Source organism: Globicephala melas, unplaced genomic scaffold (assembly GCF_963455315.2).
Source record: "Globicephala melas unplaced genomic scaffold, mGloMel1.2 SCAFFOLD_522, whole genome shotgun sequence".
Taxonomy (NCBI): Eukaryota; Metazoa; Chordata; class Mammalia; order Artiodactyla; family Delphinidae; genus Globicephala; species Globicephala melas.
In genome coordinates, this window is record NW_027207687.1 from 36,912 (window position 1) to 59,435 (window position 22,524).

Below are 22,524 nucleotides of genomic sequence, written 5' to 3' on the forward strand. Positions count from 1 at the left end.
AGGCCTCGGCCAGTACCGGGAGGGAGGCGGAGGTGGCCACAGGGCGCCGCAAGGGCAGGATCTCAGCCCATTCGGCCGCCGGGTGCCGCACCTCGTGGGGATCGCGGGAGTAATCCAAGTGTCCCGTGGAGGGATGCAGGCTGCGGTTGGACTCGCTGTGAGCACAGCTGGGGAGGCTACGTCTGTGGGCCGGTGGGGTGTCGCGCTACCAGGCGTCGGGCCGGTAGACCCGAGGCACCAGAGCGGATGGAGGCTCAGAGCCCTCCAGACCCAGACTCCGCCATGGGCCCAGTTGCCGTCCTTTCGGCCCGCGAGCCCCTCGACCTGCACCTGGCCGCCCCCACCGGCGCCCAGCCCCGGCGCCGCCACCTGTGTGCCGGTGTGTCCCTCCACAGCTCCCTCCGTCAAAAGCCCCCCCCCACCCCGCCCCTCTGGCGTGTCACCGCGGCCGGGTGCGGGAGCGGGATCGAGGGCAGGGGCCGCTTCCCCGGGCCTGCCGGCCACCAGGGGCGGGGTCCTGAGCTCGGCGGGGGGTGTGGGGGCAAGGGTGGCCTTGCCGGGGCTGAGGGGCCGTGGCGACTCAATGGTGGCTCCCGGTGGCTTCGGGCCAGCTGCTGTCGGGCAGGAGGGCCGGCCCGGGCTGCGGCCGGCCTGCGCCTAGGGCCGCGTGGGCGGGCAGGGCCGATGCCCAAGGGACCGCGGGCCCCGGGCCCTGAAGCCTCCGGGGCCACGTCCCTGTGAGCGACGTGCGGGATCTTGGGCGGGGCGCCAAGCGCCGAAGGGTTTGCTGGGTCACGGCCGCCCTGGGCTGGGAGGTGGTCGCCAAACCCTCCGCCGCCGCCCGATACCCGAGACCTCCGTTGCCCCTGCCTGGGCGGGCGAGGGGGCCCTGCCGGGGCGGGCCGGCCGCCAGGCTGGCGTTAAGGCGCCAGCGCCAGCGAAACTGGGCCTCAAGAGGCCGCCCGCGGCCCCCCGCCCCCGTCTACGGCCATACCACCCTGAACGCGCCCGATCTCGTCTGATCTCGGAAGCTAAGCAGGGTCGGGCCTGGTTAGTACTTGGATGGGAGACCGCCTGGGAATACCGGGGGCTGTAGGCTTTTTGCCTCCCGCTCCGCCCGCCTTCTCCTTTACTCGCCCGCGGCGGGGGGCCGCCGGCTCCGCCCCCGCCGGGCCCCGCTGCAGGCCCCACCTCCTCAGGCCCCTCCCACCACGGCGCGCGCCGGCGGGGTCGCTCCCCGCCGGCCCGGCCGGCCAGGCGGCCAGAAGGCGGCCCTGGAAGGCAGGCGCACCCCAGACGCTCCCGGGGTGGCTGGCCCGGACCCAGACTCCGCCGCGGGCCCAGTTGCCGTCCTTTCGGCCCGCGAGCCCCTCGACCTGCACCTGGCCGCCCCCACCGGCGCCCAGCCCCGGCTCCGCCACCTGTGTGCCGGTGTGTCCCTCCACAGCTCCCTCCGACAAAAGCCCCCCCCACCCCGCCCCTCTGGCGTGTCACCGCGGCCGGGTGCGGGAGCGGGATCGAGGGCAGGGGCCGCTTCCCCGGGCCTGCCGGCCACCAGGGGCGGGGTCCTGAGCTCGGCGGGGGGTGTGGGGGCAAGGGTGGCCTTGCCGGGGCTGAGGGGCCGTGGCGACTCAATGGTGGCTCCCAGTGGCTTCGGGCCAGCTGCTGTCGGGAAGGAGGGCCGGCCCGGGCTGCGGCCGGGCTGCGCCTAGGGCCGCGTGGGCGGGCAGGGCCGATGCCCAAGGGACCGCGGGCCCCGGGCCCTGAAGCCTCCGGGGCCACGTCCCTGTGAGCGACGTGCGGGATCTTGGGCGGGGCGCCAAGCGCCGAAGGGTTTGCTGGGTCACGGCCGCCCTGGGCTGGGAGGTGGTCGCCAAACCCTCCGCCGCCGCCCGATACCCGAGACCTCCGTTGCCCCTGCCTGGGCGGGCGAGGGGGCCCTGCCGGGGCGGGCCGGCCGCCAGGCTGGCGTTAAGGCGCCAGCGCCAGCGAAACTGGGCCTCAAGAGGCCGCCCGCGGCCCCCCACCCCCGTCTACGGCCATACCACCCTGAACGCGCCCGATCTCGTCTGATCTCGGAAGCTAAGCAGGGTCGGGCCTGGTTAGTACTTGGATGGGAGACCGCCTGGGAATACCGGGTGCTGTAGGCTTTTTGCCTCCCGCTCCGCCCGCCTTCTCCTTTACTCGCCCGCGGCGGGGGCCGCCGGCTCCGCCCCCGCCGGGCCCCGCTGCAGGCCCCACCTCCTCAGGCCCCTCCCACCACGGCGCGCGCCGGCGGGGTCGCTCCCCGCCGGCCCGGCCGGCCAGGCGGCCAGAAGGCGGCCCTGGAAGGCAGCCGCACCCCAGACGCTCCCGGGGTGGCTGGCCCGGACCCAGACTCCGCCGCGGGCCCAGTTGCCGTCCTTTCGGCCCGCGAGCCCCTCGACCTGCACCTGGCCGCCCCCACCGGCTCCCAACCCCGGCGCCGCCACCTGTGTGCCGGTGTGTCCCTCCACAGCTCCCTCCGACAAAAGCCCCCCCCCACCCCGCCCCTCTGGCGTGTCACCGCGGCCGGGTGCGGGAGCGGGATCGAGGGCAGGGGCCGCTTCCCCGGGCCTGCCGGCCACCAGGGGCGGGGTCCTGAGCTCGGCGGGGGGTGTGGGGGCAAGGGTGGCCTTGCCGGGGCTGAGGGGCCGTGGCGACTCAATGGTGGCTCCCGGTGGCTTCGGGCCAGCTGCTGTCGGGCAGGAGGGCCGGCCCGGGCTGCGGCCGGGCTGCGCCTAGGGCCGCGTGGGCGGGCAGGGCCGATGCCCAAGGGACCGCGGGCCCCGGGCCCTGAAGCCTCCGGGGCCACGTCCCTGTGAGCGACGTGCGGGATCTTGGGCGGGGCGCCAAGCGCCGAAGGGTTTGCTGGGTCACGGCCGCCCTGGGCTGGGAGGTGGTCGCCAAACCCTCCGCCGCCGCCCGATACCCGAGACCTCCGTTGCCCCTGCCTGGGCGGGCGAGGGGGCCCTGCCGGGGCGGGCCGGCCGCCAGGCTGGCGTTAAGGCGCCAGCGCCAGCGAAACTGGGCCTCAAGAGGCCGCCCGCGGCCCCCCGCCCCCGTCTACGGCCATACCACCCTGAACGCGCCCGATCTCGTCTGATCTCGGAAGCTAAGCAGGGTCGGGCCTGGTTAGTACTTGGATGGGAGACCGCCTGGGAATACCGGGTGCTGTAGGCTTTTTGCCTCCCGCTCCGCCCGCCTTCTCCTTTACTCGCCCGCGGCGGGGGGGCCGCCGGCTCCGCCCCCGCCGAGCCCCGCTGCAGGCAGTAGTCAAGGTGGGTTTACCTGCCCGAGCAGGAAGCTTGGGCGATGGCAGAAGTGGGAAGAAACTCTTGAGCACAGGTTCTTGGGATCCACGGAGCAGCGCATGCACATGCGATGGGTGCCTACACAGCTGGCTTGCTTGTCTGTGGGGAAAGGCGAGATGGGTCAGGGCCTGGGTTCCTGAGGGGCTGAGAATCAAGGCAGGGATAGAAGAAAGGGGACAGGCCCACATCCCCTGAACCCACGCCGGCGCCCACTCACCTTTGTGGAAAATACGATTGAAAAGTGCCCGCAAGAATCTCTTCAGATGCCTCCAGAGTTGAGGCAAGAAGGGGGGGGGGAGGCCGGGAGCAGGGTGAGCCCTGAAATCCAACCCTTGTCCCGGTCACACCCCAGCAGCCCTCCCACCTCAGCCCCTTCAAGACCCCAGGGCTCCCCCAACCGCGCTGCACAGATCCTGCCCTGACCATAGTCACCATGTTGATCCCCACGTTGAGCAAGATGAAGCTGACCGGGATCAGAAGAATTGAGTATCCTTGCTCCTGGCATTTCCTGGGGATGGGGCCAGTGAACGGCTCGGCTCGGTAGTAGTTTCGCTCACCCATGGCCGTTGGTCCCAGGACTGCCTGGGCCCTCTGCCCTCCAGTTTTAACTGGGAGCCAGACTGGGTCATAATGGGGCAGGTGGTGAGGTCACAGTGAGGGAGGGGGATGAAAAGGAGGGCCCAGAGTGGCATTCCCTGGTAACCAGGGTCAGGTAAGCTGAGCCTGGACAGTCAAACAGGGCCCGGTGGCCGGCATACATCCCCTCGAGCGGTCATTCATTCGCTCACCGCCCGCTGACTCACTTGTTCAAATGACACATTGCGTCTCTTGGCCCCTCTTGAGACTAGGAAGACCTTGGCCTCAGAGGCCTGCTGAAGGCCTGGCTGGAGTCCAGAGCCTCAGCCTTCTTCATGCCCTTCACTGGGCCTGGAGCTGGACCTGCCCAGATGTGGAACCTCCCAGTTTGGAAGCAACTTCTTGTATGAGGCTCTCTGTGGACAGGGACAGCTGAGACACAGAGGAGGTGCCCAGAGACCAGGGGTTTGGAGTCTGCAGCTGCAGATGTACTTAGTGCATGGTATAGGACCAGGAGGGGCCTGCTGGCAGAACTGTGGCCACTAAACCAAAGGGACCCTCAGGCCAAGAAGGGGACACTGGCTTCTTATTGCAGGAAGCCAAGCGCAGGGACCCAGGCTGGCAGAAGGAGTGGCGCTTCCAAGCCACAGACCACCAATGTTTCCTGGACTCTGGCGCTCTTTATTCCTCTCTCCATGCCCTGCCGCCCCCTGCCCCTGCCCCCACTTGCTGCTGGTAAGTTCATTTTCCCAGTCTGGCTCCCGTGCAGAGAGGGCCTGGAGGCCGAGGTGGAAGGTAGCAGCGAGTTGGCCCGCGCTTGGCCCTCCTGCGGTTGCCGCTTCAGCACCAGACTGTCATACACCTGGTAGTTGGCATTGCCTCCCGGGTTCCGGCTGAGTGGCATGAAGGTGGGCGGGGGTGGAGGGTGCTCGGTAGCCTGGACGTCGGGCAGGAGGTGAGAGGGGCGGAGGAGCAGCGCTGAGCTGGGAGCCGGGGCCCGCTGGTCCGAGGCCTCGGCCAGTACCGTGAGGGAGGCGGAGGTGGCCACAGGGCGCCGCAAGGGCAGGATCTCAGCCCATTCGGCCGCCGGGTGCCGCACCTCGTGGGGATCGCGGGAGTAATCCAAGTGTCCCGTGGAGGGATGCAGGCTGCGGTTGGACTCGCTGTGAGCACAGCTGGGGAGGCTACGTCTGTGGGCCGGTGGGGTGTCGCGCTACCAGGCGTCGGGCCGGTAGACCCGAGGCACCAGAGCGGATGGAGGCTCAGAGCCCTCCAGACCCAGACTCCGCCGCGGGCCCAGTTGCCGTCCTTTCGGCCCGCGAGCCCCTCGACCTGCACCTGGCCGCCCCCACCGGCGCCCAGCCCCGGCGCCGCCACCTGTGTGCCGGTATGTCCCTCCACAGCTCCCTCCGTCAAAAGCCCCCCCCCACCCCGCCCCTCTGGCGTGTCACCGCGGCCGGGTGCGGGAGCGGGATCGAGGGCAGGGGCCGCTTCCCCGGGCCTGCCGGCCACCAGGGGCGGGGTCCTGAGCTCGGCGGGGGGTGTGGGGGCAAGGGTGGCCTTGCCGGGGCTGAGGGGCCGTGGCGACTCAATGGTGGCTCCCGGTGGCTTCGGGCCAGCTGCTGTCGGGCAGGAGGGCCGGCCCGGGCTGCGGCCGGGCTGCGCCTAGGGCCGCGTGGGCGGGCAGGGCCGATGCCCAAGGGACCGCGGGCCCCGGGCCCTGAAGCCTCCGGGGCCACGTCCCTGTGAGCGACGTGCGGGATCTTGGGCGGGGCGCCAAGCGCCGAAGGGTTTGCTGGGTCACGGCCGCCCTGGGCTGGGAGGTGGTCGCCAAACCCTCCGCCGCCGCCCGATACCCGAGACCTCCGTTGCCCCTGCCTGGGCGGGCGAGGGGGCCCTGCCGGGGCGGGCCGGCCGCCAGGCTGGCGTTAAGGCGCCAGCGCCAGCGAAACTGGGCCTCAAGAGGCCGCCCGCGGCCCCCCGCCCCCGTCTACGGCCATACCACCCTGAACGCGCCCGATCTCGTCTGATCTCGGAAGCTAAGCAGGGTCGGGCCTGGTTAGTACTTGGATGGGAGACCGCCTGGGAATACCGGGTGCTGTAGGCTTTTTGCCTCCCGCTCCGCCCGCCTTCTCCTTTACTCGCCCGCGGCGGGGGCCGCCGGCTCCGCCCCCGCCGGGCCCCGCTGCAGGCCCCACCTCCTCAGGCCCCTCCCACCACGGCGCGCGCCGGCGGGGTCGCTCCCCGCCGGCCCGGCCGGCCAGGCGGCCAGAAGGCGGCCCTGGAAGGCAGGCGCACCCCAGACGCTCCCGGGGTGGCTGGCCCGGACCCAGACTCCGCCGCGGGCCCAGTTGCCGTCCTTTCGGCCCGCGAGCCCCTCGACCTGCACCTGGCCGCCCCCACCGGCGCCCAGCCCCGGCGCCGCCACCTGTGTGCCGGTGTGTCCCTCCACAGCTCCCTCTGACAAAAGCCCCCCCCCACCCCGCCCCTCTGGCGTGTCACCGCGGCCGGGTGCGGGAGCGGGATCGAGGGCAGGGGCCGCTTCCCCGGGCCTGCCGGCCACCAGGGGCGGGGTCCTGAGCTCGGCGGGGGGTGTGGGGGCAAGGGTGGCCTTGCCGGGGCTGAGGGGCCGTGGCGACTCAATGGTGGCTCCCGGTGGCTTCGGGCCAGCTGCTGTCGGGCAGGAGGGCCGGCCCGGGCTGCGGCCGGGCTGCGCCTAGGGCCGCGTGGGCGGGCAGGGCCGATGCCCAAGGGACCGCGGGCCCCGGGCCCTGAAGCCTCCGGGGCCACGTCCCTGTGAGCGACGTGCGGGATCTTGGGCGGGGCGCCAAGCGCCGAAGGGTTTGCTGGGTCACGGCCGCCCTGGGCTGGGAGGTGGTCGCCAAACCCTCCGCCGCCGCCCGATACCCGAGACCTCCGTTGCCCCTGCCTGGGCGGGCGAGGGGGCCCTGCCGGGGCGGGCCGGCCGCCAGGCTGGCGTTAAGGCGCCAGCGCCAGCGAAACTGGGCCTCAAGAGGCCGCCCGCGGCCCCCCGCCCCCGTCTACGGCCATACCACCCTGAACGCGCCCGATCTCGTCTGATCTCGGAAGCTAAGCAGGGTCGGGCCTGGTTAGTACTTGGATGGGAGACCGCCTGGGAATACCGGGTGCTGTAGGCTTTTTGCCTCCCGCTCCGCCCGCCTTCTCCTTTACTCGCCCGCGGCGGGGGCCGCCGGCTCCGCCCCCGCCGGGCCCCGCTGCAGGCCCCACCTCCTCAGGCCCCTCCCACCACGGCGCGCGCCGGCGGGGTCGCTCCCCGCCGGCCCGGCCGGCCAGGCGGCCAGAAGGCGGCCCTGGAAGGCAGGCGCACCCCAGACGCTCCCGGGGTGGCTGGCCCGGACCCAGACTCCGCCGCGGGCCCAGTTGCCGTCCTTTCGGCCCGCGAGCCCCTCGACCTGCACCTGGCCGCCCCCACCGGCGCCCAGCCCCGGCGCCGCCACCTGTGTGCCGGTGTGTCCCTCCACAGCTCCCTCCGACAAAAGCCCCCCCCCACCCCGCCCCTCTGGCGTGTCACCGCGGCCGGGTGCGGGAGCGGGATCGAGGGCAGGGGCCGCTTCCCCGGGCCTGCCGGCCACCAGGGGCGGGGTCCTGAGCTCGGCGGGGGGTGTGGGGGCAAGGGTGGCCTTGCCGGGGCTGAGGGGCCGTGGCGACTCATTGGTGGCTCCCGGTGGCTTCGGGCCAGCTGCTGTCGGGCAGGAGGGCCGGCCCGGGCTGCGGCCGGGCTGCGCCTAGGGCCGCGTGGGCGGGCAGGGCCGATGCCCAAGGGACCGCGGGCCCCGGGCCCTGAAGCCTCCGGGGCCACGTCCCTGTGAGCGACGTGCGGGATCTTGGGCGGGGCGCCAAGCGCCGAAGGGTTTGCTGGGTCACGGCCGCCCTGGGCTGGGAGGTGGTCGCCAAACCCTCCGCCGCCGCCCGATACCCGAGACCTCCGTTGCCCCTGCCTGGGCGGGCGAGGGGGCCCTGCCGGGGCGGGCCGGCCGCCAGGCTGGCGTTAAGGCGCCAGCGCCAGCGAAACTGGGCCTCAAGAGGCCGCCCGCGGCCCCCCGCCCCCGTCTACGGCCATACCACCCTGAACGCGCCCGATCTCGTCTGATCTCGGAAGCTAAGCAGGGTCGGGCCTGGTTAGTACTTGGATGGGAGACCGCCTGGGAATACCGGGTGCTGTAGGCTTTTTGCCTCCCGCTCCGCCCGCCTTCTCCTTTACTCGCCCGCGGCGGGGTCGCCGGCTCCGCCCCCGCCGGGCCCCGCTGCAGGCCCCACCTCCTCAGGCCCCTCCCACCACGGCGCGCGCCGGCGGGGTCGCTCCCCGCCGGCCCGGCCGGCCAGGCGGCCAGAAGGCGGCCCTGGAAGGCAGCCGCACCCCAGACGCTCCCGGGGTGGCTGGCCCGGACCCAGACTCCGCCGCGGGCCCAGTTGCCGTCCTTTCGGCCCGCGAGCCCCTCGACCTGCACCTGGCCGCCCCCACCGGCGCCCAGCCCCGGCGCCGCCACCTGTGTGCCGGTGTGTCCCTCCACAGCTCCCTCCGACAAAAGCCACCCCCCACCCCGCCCCTCTGGCGTGTCACCGCGGCCGGGTGCGGGAGCGGGATCGAGGGCAGGGGCCGCTTCCCCGGGCCTGCCGGCCACCAGGGGCGGGGTCCTGAGCTCGGCGGGGGGTGTGGGGGCAAGGGTGGCCTTGCCGGGGCTGAGGGGCCGTGGCGACTCAATGGTGGCTCCCGGTGGCTTCGGGCCAGCTGCTGTCGGGCAGGAGGGCCGGCCCGGGCTGCGGCCGGGCTGCGCCTAGGGCCGCGTGGGCGGGCAGGGCCGATGCCCAAGGGACCGCGGGCCCCGGGCCCTGAAGCCTCCGGGGCCACGTCCCTGTGAGCGACGTGCGGGATCTTGGGCGGGGCGCCAAGCGCCGAAGGGTTTGCTGGGTCACGGCCGCCCTGGGCTGGGAGGTGGTCGCCAAACCCTCCGCCGCCGCCCGATACCCGAGACCTCCGTTGCCCCTGCCTGGGCGGGCGAGGGGGCCCTGCCGGGGCGGGCCGGCCGCCAGGCTGGCGTTAAGGCGCCAGCGCCAGCGAAACTGGGCCTCAAGAGGCCGCCCGCGGCCCCCCGCCCCCGTCTACGGCCATACCACCCTGAACGCGCCCGATCTCGTCTGATCTCGGAAGCTAAGCAGGGTCGGGCCTGGTTAGTACTTGGATGGGAGACCGCCTGGGAATACCGGGTGCTGTAGGCTTTTTGCCTCCCGCTCCGCCCGCCTTCTCCTTTACTCGCCCGCGGCGGGGTCGCCGGCTCCGCCCCCGCCGGGCCCCGCTGCAGGCCCCACCTCCAAAGGCCCCTCCCACCACGGCGCGCGCCGGCGGGGTCGCTCCCCGCCGGCCCGGCCGGCCAGGCGGCCAGAAGGCGGCCCTGGAAGGCAGCCGCACCCCAGACGCTCCCGGGGTGGCTGGCCCGGACCCAGACTCCGCCGCGGGCCCAGTTGCCGTCCTTTCGGCCCGCGAGCCCCTCGACCTGCACCTGGCCGCCCCCACCGGCGCCCAACCCCGGCGCCGCCACCTGTGTGCCGGTGAGTCCCTCCACAGCTCCCTCCGACAAAAGCCCCCCCCCACCCCGCCCCTCTGGCGTGTCACCGCGGCCGGGTGCGGGAGCGGGATCGAGGGCAGGGGCCGCTTCCCCGGGCCTGCCGGCCACCAGGGGCGGGGTCCTGAGCTCGGCGGGGGGTGTGGGGGCAAGGGTGGCCTTGCCGGGGTTGAGGGGCCGTGGCGACTCAATGGTGGCTCCCGGTGGCTTCGGGCCAGCTGCTGTCGGGCAGGAGGGCCGGCCCGGGCTGCGGCCGGGCTGCGCCTAGGGCCGCGTGGGCGGGCAGGGCCGATGCCCAAGGGACCGCGGGCCCCGGGCCCTGAAGCCTCCGGGGCCACGTCCCTGTGAGCGACGTGCGGGATCTTGGGCGGGGCGCCAAGCGCCGAAGGGTTTGCTGGGTCACGGCCGCCCTGGGCTGGGAGGTGGTCGCCAAACCCTCCGCCGCCGCCCGATACCCGAGACCTCCGTTGCCCCTGCCTGGGCGGGCGAGGGGGCCCTGCCGGGGCGGGCCGGCCGCCAGGCTGGCGTTAAGGCGCCAGCGCCAGCGAAACTGGGCCTCAAGAGGCCGCCCGCGGCCCCCCGCCCCCGTCTACGGCCATACCACCCTGAACGCGCCCGATCTCGTCTGATCTCGGAAGCTAAGCAGGGTCGGGCCTGGTTAGTACTTGGATGGGAGACCGCCTGGGAATACCGGGTGCTGTAGGCTTTTTGCCTCCCGCTCCGCCCGCCTTCTCCTTTACTCGCCCGCGGCGGGGGCCGCCGGCTCCGCCCCCGCCGGGCCCCGCTGCAGGCCCCACCTCCTCAGGCCCCTCCCACCACGGCGCGCGCCGGCGGGGTCGCTCCCCGCCGGCCCGGCCGGCCAGGCGGCCAGAAGGCGGCCCTGGAAGGCAGCCGCACCCCAGACGCTCCCGGGGTGGCTGGCCCGGACCCAGACTCCGCCGCGGGCCCAGTTGCCGTCCTTTCGGCCCGCGAGCCCCTCGACCTGCACCTGGCCGCCCCCACCGGCTCCCAACCCCGGCGCCGCCACCTGTGTGCCGGTGTGTCCCTCCACAGCTCCCTCCGACAAAAGCCCCCCCCCACCCCGCCCCTCTGGCGTGTCACCGCGGCCGGGTGCGGGAGCGGGATCGAGGGCAGGGGCCGCTTCCCCGGGCCTGCCGGCCACCAGGGGCGGGGTCCTGAGCTCGGCGGGGGGTGTGGGGGCAAGGGTGGCCTTGCCGGGGCTGAGGGGCCGTGGCGACTCAATGGTGGCTCCCGGTGGCTTCGGGCCAGCTGCTGTCGGGCAGGAGGGCCGGCCCGGGCTGCGGCCGGGCTGCGCCTAGGGCCGCGTGGGCGGGCAGGGCCGATGCCCAAGGGACCGCGGGCCCCGGGCCCTGAAGCCTCCGGGGCCACGTCCCTGTGAGCGACGTGCGGGATCTTGGGCGGGGCGCCAAGCGCCGAAGGGTTTGCTGGGTCACGGCCGCCCTGGGCTGGGAGGTGGTCGCCAAACCCTCCGCCGCCGCCCGATACCCGAGACCTCCGTTGCCCCTGCCTGGGCGGGCGAGGGGGCCCTGCCGGGGCGGGCCGGCCGCCAGGCTGGCGTTAAGGCGCCAGCGCCAGCGAAACTGGGCCTCAAGAGGCCGCCCGCGGCCCCCCGCCCCCGTCTACGGCCATACCACCCTGAACGCGCCCGATCTCGTCTGATCTCGGAAGCTAAGCAGGGTCGGGCCTGGTTAGTACTTGGATGGGAGACCGCCTGGGAATACCGGGTGCTGTAGGCTTTTTGCCTCCCGCTCCGCCCGCCTTCTCCTTTACTCGCCCGCGGCGGGGGCCGCCGGCTCCGCCCCCGCCGGGCCCCGCTGCAGGCCCCACCTCCTCAGGACCCTCCCACCACGGCGCGCGCCGGCGGGGTCGCTCCCCGCCGGCCCGGCCGGCCAGGCGGCCAGAAGGCGGCCCTGGAAGGCAGGCGCACCCCAGACGCTCCCGGGGTGGCTGGCCCGGACCCAGACTCCGCCGCGGGCCCAGTTGCCGTCCTTTCGGCCCGCGAGCCCCTCGACCTGCACCTGGCCGCCCCCACCGGCGCCCAGCCCCGGCTCCGCCACCTGTGTGCCGGTGTGTCCCTCCACAGCTCCCTCCGACAAAAGCCCCCCCCACCCCGCCCCTCTGGCGTGTCACCGCGGCCGGGTGCGGGAGCGGGATCGAGGGCAGGGGCCGCTTCCCCGGGCCTGCCGGCCACCAGGGGCGGGGTCCTGAGCTCGGCGGGGGGTGTGGGGGCAAGGGTGGCCTTGCCGGGGCTGAGGGGCCGTGGCGACTCAATGGTGGCTCCCGGTGGCTTCGGGCCAGCTGCTGTCGGGCAGGAGGGCCGGCCCGGGCTGCGGCCGGGCTGCGCCTAGGGCCGCGTGGGCGGGCAGGGCCGATGCCCAAGGGACCGCGGGCCCCGGGCCCTGAAGCCTCCGGGGCCACGTCCCTGTGAGCGACGTGCGGGATCTTGGGCGGGGCGCCAAGCGCCGAAGGGTTTGCTGGGTCACGGCCGCCCTGGGCTGGGAGGTGGTCGCCAAACCCTCCGCCGCCGCCCGATACCCGAGACCTCCGTTGCCCCTGCCTGGGCGGGCGAGGGGGCCCTGCCGGGGCGGGCCGGCCGCCAGGCTGGCGTTAAGGCGCCAGCGCCAGCGAAACTGGGCCTCAAGAGGCCGCCCGCGGCCCCCCGCCCCCGTCTACGGCCATACCACCCTGAACGCGCCCGATCTCGTCTGATCTCGGAAGCTAAGCAGGGTCGGGCCTGGTTAGTACTTGGATGGGAGACCGCCTGGGAATACCGGGTGCTGTAGGCTTTTTGCCTCCCGCTCCGCCCGCCTTCTCCTTTACTCGCCCGCGGCGGGGGCCGCCGGCTCCGCCCCCGCCGGGCCCCGCTGCAGGCCCCACCTCCTCAGGCCCCTCCCACCACGGCGCGCGCCGGCGGGGTCGCTCCCCGCCGGCCCGGCCGGCCAGGCGGCCAGAAGGCGGCCCTGGAAGGCAGGCGCACCCCAGACGCTCCCGGGGTGGCTGGCCCGGACCCAGACTCCGCCGCGGGCCCAGTTGCCGTCCTTTCGGCCCGCGAGCCCCTCGACCTGCACCTGGCCGCCCCCACCGGCGCCCAGCCCCGGCGCCGCCACCTGTGTGCCGGTGTGTCCCTCCACAGCTCCCTCCGACAAAAGCCCCCCCCCACCCCGCCCCTCTGGCGTGTCACCGCGGCCGGGTGCGGGAGCGGGATCGAGGGCAGGGGCCGCTTCCCCGGGCCTGCCGGCCACCAGGGGCGGGGTCCTGAGCTCGGCGGGGGGTGTGGGGGCAAGGGTGGCCTTGCCGGGGCTGAGGGGCCGTGGCGACTCAATGGTGGCTCCCGGTGGCTTCGGGCCAGCTGCTGTCGGGCAGGAGGGCCGGCCCGGGCTGCGGCCGGGCTGCGCCTAGGGCCGCGTGGGCGGGCAGGGCCGATGCCCAAGGGACCGCGGGCCCCGGGCCCTGAAGCCTCCGGGGCCACGTCCCTGTGAGCGACGTGCGGGATCTTGGGCGGGGCGCCAAGCGCCGAAGGGTTTGCTGGGTCACGGCCGCCCTGGGCTGGGAGGTGGTCGCCAAACCCTCCGCCGCCGCCCGATACCCGAGACCTCCGTTGCCCCTGCCTGGGCGGGCGAGGGGGCCCTGCCGGGGCGGGCCGGCCGCCAGGCTGGCGTTAAGGCGCCAGCGCCAGCGAAACTGGGCCTCAAGAGGCCGCCCGCGGCCCCCCGCCCCCGTCTACGGCCATACCACCCTGAACGCGCCCGATCTCGTCTGATCTCGGAAGCTAAGCAGGGTCGGGCCTGGTTAGTACTTGGATGGGAGACCGCCTGGGAATACCGGGTGCTGTAGGCTTTTTGCCTCCCGCTCCGCCCGCCTTCTCCTTTACTCGCCCGCGGCGGGGGCCGCCGGCTCCGCCCCCGCCGGGCCCCGCTGCAGGCCCCACCTCCTCAGGCCCCTCCCACCACGGCGCGCGCCGGCGGGGTCGCTCCCCGCCGGCCCGGCCGGCCAGGCGGCCAGAAGGCGGCCCTGGAAGGCAGCCGCACCCCAGACGCTCCCGGGGTGGCTGGCCCGGACCCAGACTCCGCCGCGGGCCCAGTTGCCGTCCTTTCGGCCCGCGAGCCCCTCGACCTGCACCTGGCCGCCCCCACCGGCTCCCAACCCCGGCGCCGCCACCTGTGTGCCGGTGTGTCCCTCCACAGCTCCCTCCGACAAAAGCCCCCCCCCACCCCGCCCCTCTGGCGTGTCACCGCGGCCGGGTGCGGGAGCGGGATCGAGGGCAGGGGCCGCTTCCCCGGGCCTGCCGGCCACCAGGGGCGGGGTCCTGAGCTCGGCGGGGGGTGTGGGGGCAAGGGTGGCCTTGCCGGGGCTGAGGGGCCGTGGCGACTCAATGGTGGCTCCCGGTGGCTTCGGGCCAGCTGCTGTCGGGCAGGAGGGCCGGCCCGGGCTGCGGCCGGGCTGCGCCTAGGGCCGCGTGGGCGGGCAGGGCCGATGCCCAAGGGACCGCGGGCCCCGGGCCCTGAAGCCTCCGGGGCCACGTCCCTGTGAGCGACGTGCGGGATCTTGGGCGGGGCGCCAAGCGCCGAAGGGTTTGCTGGGTCACGGCCGCCCTGGGCTGGGAGGTGGTCGCCAAACCCTCCGCCGCCGCCCGATACCCGAGACCTCCGTTGCCCCTGCCTGGGCGGGCGAGGGGGCCCTGCCGGGGCGGGCCGGCCGCCAGGCTGGCGTTAAGGCGCCAGCGCCAGCGAAACTGGGCCTCAAGAGGCCGCCCGCGGCCCCCCGCCCCCGTCTACGGCCATACCACCCTGAACGCGCCCGATCTCGTCTGATCTCGGAAGCTAAGCAGGGTCGGGCCTGGTTAGTACTTGGATGGGAGACCGCCTGGGAATACCGGGTGCTGTAGGCTTTTTGCCTCCCGCTCCGCCCGCCTTCTCCTTTACTCGCCCGCGGCGGGGGCCGCCGGCTCCGCCCCCGCCGGGCCCCGCTGCAGGCCCCACCTCCTCAGGACCCTCCCACCACGGCGCGCGCCGGCGGGGTCGCTCCCCGCCGGCCCGGCCGGCCAGGCGGCCAGAAGGCGGCCCTGGAAGGCAGGCGCACCCCAGACGCTCCCGGGGTGGCTGGCCCGGACCCAGACTCCGCCGCGGGCCCAGTTGCCGTCCTTTCGGCCCGCGAGCCCCTCGACCTGCACCTGGCCGCCCCCACCGGCGCCCAGCCCCGGCTCCGCCACCTGTGTGCCGGTGTGTCCCTCCACAGCTCCCTCCGACAAAAGCCCCCCCCACCCCGCCCCTCTGGCGTGTCACCGCGGCCGGGTGCGGGAGCGGGATCGAGGGCAGGGGCCGCTTCCCCGGGCCTGCCGGCCACCAGGGGCGGGGTCCTGAGCTCGGCGGGGGGTGTGGGGGCAAGGGTGGCCTTGCCGGGGCTGAGGGGCCGTGGCGACTCAATGGTGGCTCCCAGTGGCTTCGGGCCAGCTGCTGTCGGGCAGGAGGGCCGGCCCGGGCTGCGGCCGGGCTGCGCCTAGGGCCGCGTGGGCGGGCAGGGCCGATGCCCAAGGGACCGCGGGCCCCGGGCCCTGAAGCCTCCGGGGCCACGTCCCTGTGAGCGACGTGCGGGATCTTGGGCGGGGCGCCAAGCGCCGAAGGGTTTGCTGGGTCACGGCCGCCCTGGGCTGGGAGGTGGTCGCCAAACCCTCCGCCGCCGCCCGATACCCGAGACCTCCGTTGCCCCTGCCTGGGCGGGCGAGGGGGCCCTGCCGGGGCGGGCCGGCCGCCAGGCTGGCGTTAAGGCGCCAGCGCCAGCGAAACTGGGCCTCAAGAGGCCGCCCGCGGCCCCCCGCCCCCGTCTACGGCCATACCACCCTGAACGCGCCCGATCTCGTCTGATCTCGGAAGCTAAGCAGGGTCGGGCCTGGTTAGTACTTGGATGGGAGACCGCCTGGGAATACCGGGGGCTGTAGGCTTTTTGCCTCCCGCTCCGCCCGCCTTCTCCTTTACTCGCCCGCGGCGGGGGGCCGCCGGCTCCGCCCCCGCCGGGCCCCGCTGCAGGCCCCACCTCCTCAGGCCCCTCCCACCACGGCGCGCGCCGGCGGGGTCGCTCCCCGCCGGCCCGGCCGGCCAGGCGGCCAGAAGGCGGCCCTGGAAGGCAGGCGCACCCCAGACGCTCCCGGGGTGGCTGGCCCGGACCCAGACTCCGCCGCGGGCCCAGTTGCCGTCCTTTCGGCCCGCGAGCCCCTCGACCTGCACCTGGCCGCCCCCACCGGCGCCCAGCCCCGGCTCCGCCACCTGTGTGCCGGTGTGTCCCTCCACAGCTCCCTCCGACAAAAGCCCCCCCCACCCCGCCCCTCTGGCGTGTCACCGCGGCCGGGTGCGGGAGCGGGATCGAGGGCAGGGGCCGCTTCCCCGGGCCTGCCGGCCACCAGGGGCGGGGTCCTGAGCTCGGCGGGGGGTGTGGGGGCAAGGGTGGCCTTGCCGGGGCTGAGGGGCCGTGGCGACTCAATGGTGGCTCCCAGTGGCTTCGGGCCAGCTGCTGTCGGGAAGGAGGGCCGGCCCGGGCTGCGGCCGGGCTGCGCCTAGGGCCGCGTGGGCGGGCAGGGCCGATGCCCAAGGGACCGCGGGCCCCGGGCCCTGAAGCCTCCGGGGCCACGTCCCTGTGAGCGACGTGCGGGATCTTGGGCGGGGCGCCAAGCGCCGAAGGGTTTGCTGGGTCACGGCCGCCCTGGGCTGGGAGGTGGTCGCCAAACCCTCCGCCGCCGCCCGATACCCGAGACCTCCGTTGCCCCTGCCTGGGCGGGCGAGGGGGCCCTGCCGGGGCGGGCCGGCCGCCAGGCTGGCGTTAAGGCGCCAGCGCCAGCGAAACTGGGCCTCAAGAGGCCGCCCGCGGCCCCCCACCCCCGTCTACGGCCATACCACCCTGAACGCGCCCGATCTCGTCTGATCTCGGAAGCTAAGCAGGGTCGGGCCTGGTTAGTACTTGGATGGGAGACCGCCTGGGAATACCGGGTGCTGTAGGCTTTTTGCCTCCCGCTCCGCCCGCCTTCTCCTTTACTCGCCCGCGGCGGGGGCCGCCGGCTCCGCCCCCGCCGGGCCCCGCTGCAGGCCCCACCTCCTCAGGCCCCTCCCACCACGGCGCGCGCCGGCGGGGTCGCTCCCCGCCGGCCCGGCCGGCCAGGCGGCCAGAAGGCGGCCCTGGAAGGCAGCCGCACCCCAGACGCTCCCGGGGTGGCTGGCCCGGACCCAGACTCCGCCGCGGGCCCAGTTGCCGTCCTTTCGGCCCGCGAGCCCCTCGACCTGCACCTGGCCGCCCCCACCGGCTCCCAACCCCGGCGCCGCCACCTGTGTGCCGGTGTGTCCCTCCACAGCTCCCTCCGACAAAAGCGCCCCCCCACCCCGCCCCTCTGGCGTGTCACCGCGGCCGGGTGCGGGAGCGGGATCGAGGGCAGGGGCCGCTTCCCCGGGCCTGCCGGCCACCAGGGGCGGGGTCCTGAGCTCGGCGGGGGGTGTGGGGGCAAGGGTGGCCTTGCCGGGGCTGAGGGGCCGTGGCGACTCAATGGTGGCTCCCGGTGGCTTCGGGCCAGCTGCTGTCGGGCAGGAGGGCCGGCCCGGGCTGCGGCCGGGCTGCGCCTAGGGCCGCGTGGGCGGGCAGGGCCGATGCCCAAGGGACCGCGGGCCCCGGGCCCTGAAGCCTCCGGGGCCACGTCCCTGTGAGCGACGTGCGGGATCTTGGGCGGGGCGCCAAGCGCCGAAGGGTTTGCTGGGTCACGGCCGCCCTGGGCTGGGAGGTGGTCGCCAAACCCTCCGCCGCCGCCCGATACCCGAGACCTCCGTTGCCCCTGCCTGGGCGGGCGAGGGGGCCCTGCCGGGGCGGGCCGGCCGCCAGGCTGGCGTTAAGGCGCCAGCGCCAGCGAAACTGGGCCTCAAGAGGCCGCCCGCGGCCCCCCGCCCCCGTCTACGGCCATACCACCCTGAACGCGCCCGATCTCGTCTGATCTCGGAAGCTAAGCAGGGTCGGGCCTGGTTAGTACTTGGATGGGAGACCGCCTGGGAATACCGGGTGCTGTAGGCTTTTTGCCTCCCGCTCCGCCCGCCTTCTCCTTTACTCGCCCGCGGCGGGGGGGCCGCCGGCTCCGCCCCCGCCGAGCCCCGCTGCAGGCAGTAGTCAAGGTGGGTTTACCTGCCCGAGCAGGAAGCTTGGGCGATGGCAGAAGTGGGAAGAAACTCTTGAGCACAGGTTCTTGGGATCCACGGAGCAGCGCATGCACATGCGATGGGTGCCTACACAGCTGGCTTGCTTGTCTGTGGGGAAAGGCGAGATGGGTCAGGGCCTGGGTTCCTGAGGGGCTGAGAATCAAGGCAGGGATAGAAGAAAGGGGACAGGCCCACATCCCCTGAACCCACGCCGGCGCCCACTCACCTTTGTGGAAAATACGATTGAAAAGTGCCCGCAAGAATCTCTTCAGATGCCTCCAGAGTTGAGGCAAGAAGGGGGGGGGGAGGCCGGGAGCAGGGTGAGCCCTGAAATCCAACCCTTGTCCCGGTCACACCCCAGCAGCCCTCCCACCTCAGCCCCTTCAAGACCCCAGGGCTCCCCCAACCGCGCTGCACAGATCCTGCCCTGACCATAGTCACCATGTTGATCCCCACGTTGAGCAAGATGAAGCTGACCGGGATCAGAAGAATTGAGTATCCTTGCTCCTGGCATTTCCTGGGGATGGGGCCAGTGAACGGCTCGGCTCGGTAGTAGTTTCGCTCACCCATGGCCGTTGGTCCCAGGACTGCCTGGGCCCTCTGCCCTCCAGTTTTAACTGGGAGCCAGACTGGGTCATAATGGGGCAGGTGGTGAGGTCACAGTGAGGGAGGGGGATGAAAAGGAGGGCCCAGAGTGGCATTCCCTGGTAACCAGGGTCAGGTAAGCTGAGCCTGGACAGTCAAACAGGGCCCGGTGGCCGGCATACATCCCCTCGAGCGGTCATTCATTCGCTCACCGCCCGCTGACTCACTTGTTCAAATGACACATTGCGTCTCTTGGCCCCTCTTGAGACTAGGAAGACCTTGGCCTCAGAGGCCTGCTGAAGGCCTGGCTGGAGTCCAGAGCCTCAGCCTTCTTCATGCCCTTCACTGGGCCTGGAGCTGGACCTGCCCAGATGTGGAACCTCCCAGTTTGGAAGCAACTTCTTGTATGAGGCTCTCTGTGGACAGGGACAGCTGAGACACAGAGGAGGTGCCCAGAGACCAGGGGTTTGGAGTCTGCAGCTGCAGATGTACTTAGTGCATGGTATAGGACCAGGAGGGGCCTGCTGGCAGAACTGTGGCCACTAAACCAAAGGGACCCTCAGGCCAAGAAGGGGACACTGGCTTCTTATTGCAGGAAGCCAAGCGCAGGGACCCAGGCTGGCAGAAGGAGTGGCGCTTCCAAGCCACAGACCACCAATGTTTCCTGGACTCTGGCGCTCTTTATTCCTCTCTCCATGCCCTGCCGCCCCCTGCCCCTGCCCCCACTTGCTGCTGGTAAGTTCATTTTCCCAGTCTGGCTCCCGTGCAGAGAGGGCCTGGAGGCCGAGGTGGAAGGTAGCAGCGAGTTGGCCCGCGCTTGGCCCTCCTGCGGTTGCCGCTTCAGCACCAGACTGTCATACACCTGGTAGTTGGCATTGCCTCCCGGGTTCCGGCTGAGTGGCATGAAGGTGGGCGGGGGTGGAGGGTGCTCGGTAGCCTGGACGTCGGGCAGGAGGTGAGAGGGGCGGAGGAGCAGCGCTGAGCTGGGAGCCGGGGCCCGCTGGTCCGAGGCCTCGGCCAGTACCGTGAGGGAGGCGGAGGTGGCCACAGGGCGCCGCAAGGGCAGGATCTCAGCCCATTCGGCCGCCGGGTGCCGCACCTCGTGGGGATCGCGGGAGTAATCCAAGTGTCCCGTGGAGGGATGCAGGCTGCGGTTGGACTCGCTGTGAGCACAGCTGGGGAGGCTACGTCTGTGGGCCGGTGGGGTGTCGCGCTACCAGGCGTCGGGCCGGTAGACCCGAGGCACCAGAGCGGATGGAGGCTCAGAGCCCTCCAGACCCAGACTCCGCCGCGGGCCCAGTTGCCGTCCTTTCGGCCCGCGAGCCCCTCGACCTGCACCTGGCCGCCCCCACCGGCGCCCAGCCCCGGCGCCGCCACCTGTGTGCCGGTATGTCCCTCCACAGCTCCCTCCGTCAAAAGCCCCCCCCCACCCCGCCCCTCTGGCGTGTCACCGCGGCCGGGTGCGGGAGCGGGATCGAGGGCAGGGGCCGCTTCCCCGGGCCTGCCGGCCACCAGGGGCGGGGTCCTGAGCTCGGCGGGGGGTGTGGGGGCAAGGGTGGCCTTGCCGGGGCTGAGGGGCCGTGGCGACTCAATGGTGGCTCCCGGTGGCTTCGGGCCAGCTGCTGTCGGGCAGGAGGGCCGGCCCGGGCTGCGGCCGGGCTGCGCCTAGGGCCGCGTGGGCGGGCAGGGCCGATGCCCAAGGGACCGCGGGCCCCGGGCCCTGAAGCCTCCGGGGCCACGTCCCTGTGAGCGACGTGCGGGATCTTGGGCGGGGCGCCAAGCGCCGAAGGGTTTGCTGGGTCACGGCCGCCCTGGGCTGGGAGGTGGTCGCCAAACCCTCCGCCGCCGCCCGATACCCGAGACCTCCGTTGCCCCTGCCTGGGCGGGCGAGGGGGCCCTGCCGGGGCGGGCCGGCCGCCAGGCTGGCGTTAAGGCGCCAGCGCCAGCGAAACTGGGCCTCAAGAGGCCGCCCGCGGCCCCCCGCCCCCGTCTACGGCCATACCACCCTGAACGCGCCCGATCTCGTCTGATCTCGGAAGCTAAGCAGGGTCGGGCCTGGTTAGTACTTGGATGGGAGACCGCCTGGGAATACCGGGTGCTGTAGGCTTTTTGCCTCCCGCTCCGCCCGCCTTCTCCTTTACTCGCCCGCGGCGGGGGCCGCCGGCTCCGCCCCCGCCGGGCCCCGCTGCAGGCCCCACCTCCTCAGGCCCCTCCCACCACGGCGCGCGCCGGCGGGGTCGCTCCCCGCCGGCCCGGCCGGCCAGGCGGCCAGAAGGCGGCCCTGGAAGGCAGGCGCACCCCAGACGCTCCCGGGGTGGCTGGCCCGGACCCAGACTCCGCCGCGGGCCCAGTTGCCGTCCTTTCGGCCCGCGAGCCCCTCGACCTGCACCTGGCCGCCCCCACCGGCGCCCAGCCCCGGCGCCGCCACCTGTGTGCCGGTGTGTCCCTCCACAGCTCCCTCTGACAAAAGCCCCCCCCCACCCCGCCCCTCTGGCGTGTCACCGCGGCCGGGTGCGGGAGCGGGATCGAGGGCAGGGGCCGCTTCCCCGGGCCTGCCGGCCACCAGGGGCGGGGTCCTGAGCTCGGCGGGGGGTGTGGGGGCAAGGGTGGCCTTGCCGGGGCTGAGGGGCCGTGGCGACTCAATGGTGGCTCCCGGTGGCTTCGGGCCAGCTGCTGTCGGGCAGGAGGGCCGGCCCGGGCTGCGGCCGGGCTGCGCCTAGGGCCGCGTGGGCGGGCAGGGCCGATGCCCAAGGGACCGCGGGCCCCGGGCCCTGAAGCCTCCGGGGCCACGTCCCTGTGAGCGACGTGCGGGATCTTGGGCGGGGCGCCAAGCGCCGAAGGGTTTGCTGGGTCACGGCCGCCCTGGGCTGGGAGGTGGTCGCCAAACCCTCCGCCGCCGCCCGATACCCGAGACCTCCGTTGCCCCTGCCTGGGCGGGCGAGGGGGCCCTGCCGGGGCGGGCCGGCCGCCAGGCTGGCGTTAAGGCGCCAGCGCCAGCGAAACTGGGCCTCAAGAGGCCGCCCGCGGCCCCCCGCCCCCGTCTACGGCCATACCACCCTGAACGCGCCCGATCTCGTCTGATCTCGGAAGCTAAGCAGGGTCGGGCCTGGTTAGTACTTGGATGGGAGACCGCCTGGGAATACCGGGTGCTGTAGGCTTTTTGCCTCCCGCTCCGCCCGCCTTCTCCTTTACTCGCCCGCGGCGGGGGCCGCCGGCTCCGCCCCCGCCGGGCCCCGCTGCAGGCCCCACCTCCTCAGGCCCCTCCCACCACGGCGCGCGCCGGCGGGGTCGCTCCCCGCCGGCCCGGCCGGCCAGGCGGCCAGAAGGCGGCCCTGGAAGGCAGGCGCACCCCAGACGCTCCCGGGGTGGCTGGCCCGGACCCAGACTCCGCCGCGGGCCCAGTTGCCGTCCTTTCGGCCCGCGAGCCCCTCGACCTGCACCTGGCCGCCCCCACCGGCGCCCAGCCCCGGCGCCGCCACCTGTGTGCCGGTGTGTCCCTCCACAGCTCCCTCCGACAAAAGCCCCCCCCCACCCCGCCCCTCTGGCGTGTCACCGCGGCCGGGTGCGGGAGCGGGATCGAGGGCAGGGGCCGCTTCCCCGGGCCTGCCGGCCACCAGGGGCGGGGTCCTGAGCTCGGCGGGGGGTGTGGGGGCAAGGGTGGCCTTGCCGGGGCTGAGGGGCCGTGGCGACTCATTGGTGGCTCCCGGTGGCTTCGGGCCAGCTGCTGTCGGGCAGGAGGGCCGGCCCGGGCTGCGGCCGGGCTGCGCCTAGGGCCGCGTGGGCGGGCAGGGCCGATGCCCAAGGGACCGCGGGCCCCGGGCCCTGAAGCCTCCGGGGCCACGTCCCTGTGAGCGACGTGCGGGATCTTGGGCGGGGCGCCAAGCGCCGAAGGGTTTGCTGGGTCACGGCCGCCCTGGGCTGGGAGGTGGTCGCCAAACCCTCCGCCGCCGCCCGATACCCGAGACCTCCGTTGCCCCTGCCTGGGCGGGCGAGGGGGCCCTGCCGGGGCGGGCCGGCCGCCAGGCTGGCGTTAAGGCGCCAGCGCCAGCGAAACTGGGCCTCAAGAGGCCGCCCGCGGCCCCCCGCCCCCGTCTACGGCCATACCACCCTGAACGCGCCCGATCTCGTCTGATCTCGGAAGCTAAGCAGGGTCGGGCCTGGTTAGTACTTGGATGGGAGACCGCCTGGGAATACCGGGTGCTGTAGGCTTTTTGCCTCCCGCTCCGCCCGCCTTCTCCTTTACTC

The 22,524-nt window shown here is 74.0% G+C and overlaps 18 non-coding genes across 18 annotated transcripts; all 18 read left to right on the forward strand.

The window, feature by feature from the left end:
* Positions 1 to 980: 980 nt before the first annotated feature.
* Positions 981 to 1,099, forward strand: LOC132596188 (5S ribosomal RNA). Its single transcript, XR_009562288.1, has one exon. It is a non-coding gene; the product is annotated as a 5S ribosomal RNA (ribosomal RNA).
* Positions 1,100 to 2,031: 932 nt separating this feature from the next.
* LOC132596205 (5S ribosomal RNA) lies at positions 2,032 to 2,150 on the forward strand. Its single transcript, XR_009562305.1, has one exon. It is a non-coding gene; the product is annotated as a 5S ribosomal RNA (ribosomal RNA).
* A 932-nt stretch (positions 2,151 to 3,082) lies between these two features.
* On the forward strand, positions 3,083 to 3,201 carry LOC132596206 (5S ribosomal RNA). The gene has a single exon (XR_009562306.1). It is a non-coding gene; the product is annotated as a 5S ribosomal RNA (ribosomal RNA).
* Positions 3,202 to 5,896: 2,695 nt separating this feature from the next.
* Positions 5,897 to 6,015, forward strand: LOC132596207 (5S ribosomal RNA). The gene has a single exon (XR_009562307.1). It is a non-coding gene; the product is annotated as a 5S ribosomal RNA (ribosomal RNA).
* Positions 6,016 to 6,947: 932 nt separating this feature from the next.
* LOC132596209 (5S ribosomal RNA) lies at positions 6,948 to 7,066 on the forward strand. Its single transcript, XR_009562309.1, has one exon. It is a non-coding gene; the product is annotated as a 5S ribosomal RNA (ribosomal RNA).
* Positions 7,067 to 7,998: 932 nt separating this feature from the next.
* LOC132596210 (5S ribosomal RNA) lies at positions 7,999 to 8,117 on the forward strand. Its single transcript, XR_009562310.1, has one exon. It is a non-coding gene; the product is annotated as a 5S ribosomal RNA (ribosomal RNA).
* A 931-nt stretch (positions 8,118 to 9,048) lies between these two features.
* LOC132596211 (5S ribosomal RNA) lies at positions 9,049 to 9,167 on the forward strand. The gene has a single exon (XR_009562311.1). It is a non-coding gene; the product is annotated as a 5S ribosomal RNA (ribosomal RNA).
* A 931-nt stretch (positions 9,168 to 10,098) lies between these two features.
* LOC132596212 (5S ribosomal RNA) lies at positions 10,099 to 10,217 on the forward strand. Its single transcript, XR_009562312.1, has one exon. It is a non-coding gene; the product is annotated as a 5S ribosomal RNA (ribosomal RNA).
* Positions 10,218 to 11,149: 932 nt separating this feature from the next.
* On the forward strand, positions 11,150 to 11,268 carry LOC132596213 (5S ribosomal RNA). Its single transcript, XR_009562313.1, has one exon. It is a non-coding gene; the product is annotated as a 5S ribosomal RNA (ribosomal RNA).
* A 931-nt stretch (positions 11,269 to 12,199) lies between these two features.
* LOC132596214 (5S ribosomal RNA) lies at positions 12,200 to 12,318 on the forward strand. Its single transcript, XR_009562314.1, has one exon. It is a non-coding gene; the product is annotated as a 5S ribosomal RNA (ribosomal RNA).
* A 932-nt stretch (positions 12,319 to 13,250) lies between these two features.
* On the forward strand, positions 13,251 to 13,369 carry LOC132596215 (5S ribosomal RNA). The gene has a single exon (XR_009562315.1). It is a non-coding gene; the product is annotated as a 5S ribosomal RNA (ribosomal RNA).
* A 932-nt stretch (positions 13,370 to 14,301) lies between these two features.
* Positions 14,302 to 14,420, forward strand: LOC132596216 (5S ribosomal RNA). The gene has a single exon (XR_009562316.1). It is a non-coding gene; the product is annotated as a 5S ribosomal RNA (ribosomal RNA).
* A 931-nt stretch (positions 14,421 to 15,351) lies between these two features.
* LOC132596190 (5S ribosomal RNA) lies at positions 15,352 to 15,470 on the forward strand. Its single transcript, XR_009562290.1, has one exon. It is a non-coding gene; the product is annotated as a 5S ribosomal RNA (ribosomal RNA).
* Positions 15,471 to 16,402: 932 nt separating this feature from the next.
* On the forward strand, positions 16,403 to 16,521 carry LOC132596217 (5S ribosomal RNA). Its single transcript, XR_009562317.1, has one exon. It is a non-coding gene; the product is annotated as a 5S ribosomal RNA (ribosomal RNA).
* A 932-nt stretch (positions 16,522 to 17,453) lies between these two features.
* On the forward strand, positions 17,454 to 17,572 carry LOC132596218 (5S ribosomal RNA). Its single transcript, XR_009562318.1, has one exon. It is a non-coding gene; the product is annotated as a 5S ribosomal RNA (ribosomal RNA).
* Positions 17,573 to 20,267: 2,695 nt separating this feature from the next.
* On the forward strand, positions 20,268 to 20,386 carry LOC132596220 (5S ribosomal RNA). Its single transcript, XR_009562320.1, has one exon. It is a non-coding gene; the product is annotated as a 5S ribosomal RNA (ribosomal RNA).
* A 932-nt stretch (positions 20,387 to 21,318) lies between these two features.
* LOC132596221 (5S ribosomal RNA) lies at positions 21,319 to 21,437 on the forward strand. The gene has a single exon (XR_009562321.1). It is a non-coding gene; the product is annotated as a 5S ribosomal RNA (ribosomal RNA).
* A 932-nt stretch (positions 21,438 to 22,369) lies between these two features.
* LOC132596222 (5S ribosomal RNA) lies at positions 22,370 to 22,488 on the forward strand. The gene has a single exon (XR_009562322.1). It is a non-coding gene; the product is annotated as a 5S ribosomal RNA (ribosomal RNA).
* Positions 22,489 to 22,524: the final 36 nt, after the last annotated feature.